Here is a 532-nt window from a genome sequence, read left to right as displayed (position 1 = left end):
GAAATTGTTTCCATCTCCAATAGATGACTTCAAAATCATAATGAAAAGGAGAAAAATGGCTGACTGTGGGAGCGCTGTTCACTCACTAAATTAAAGTTCCCATTTGTACAAGATAATCAAGTTCTTCTTAATCTTTCTGATTCATTTCTCAGTTTTCTTCCAGCAGGTGACTCCATGGCCTTGGTTAGGAAGGAATCACTTCTGAAGGGGTTTCTCAGGGATCTCACTGCAATTTCTCTGCATCTATTGGTTGATTTAGCATTTTCTTAAGTTGCGTCTATGGAATGCTCAGCTATGAGAAGGATTCTATTTTAAGAACAAACAGAGTGGGTATAAGAAAACCCAGCTCTTGCAGGATGTGGACTTCCAGTGCCAGCAATCCCTCATTTGATTAATCTCTTCCATCTCTTTCTCTGTCAGTTTCTTTGAATGAGCAGTGGATACAGGTGAATATTTTCCCTTGCATTTCATTTCCAAACTACCAAAGTCGTATTAAGACCTTGCAAGGAGTAATATGTTTTTATTGTTAAAA

The sequence above is a fragment of the Meleagris gallopavo genome, chromosome 10, assembly GCF_000146605.3.
Source record: "Meleagris gallopavo isolate NT-WF06-2002-E0010 breed Aviagen turkey brand Nicholas breeding stock chromosome 10, Turkey_5.1, whole genome shotgun sequence".
In the NCBI taxonomy this organism is placed as follows: domain Eukaryota; kingdom Metazoa; phylum Chordata; class Aves; order Galliformes; family Phasianidae; genus Meleagris; species Meleagris gallopavo.
This window is presented reverse-complemented; position numbering follows the sequence as displayed.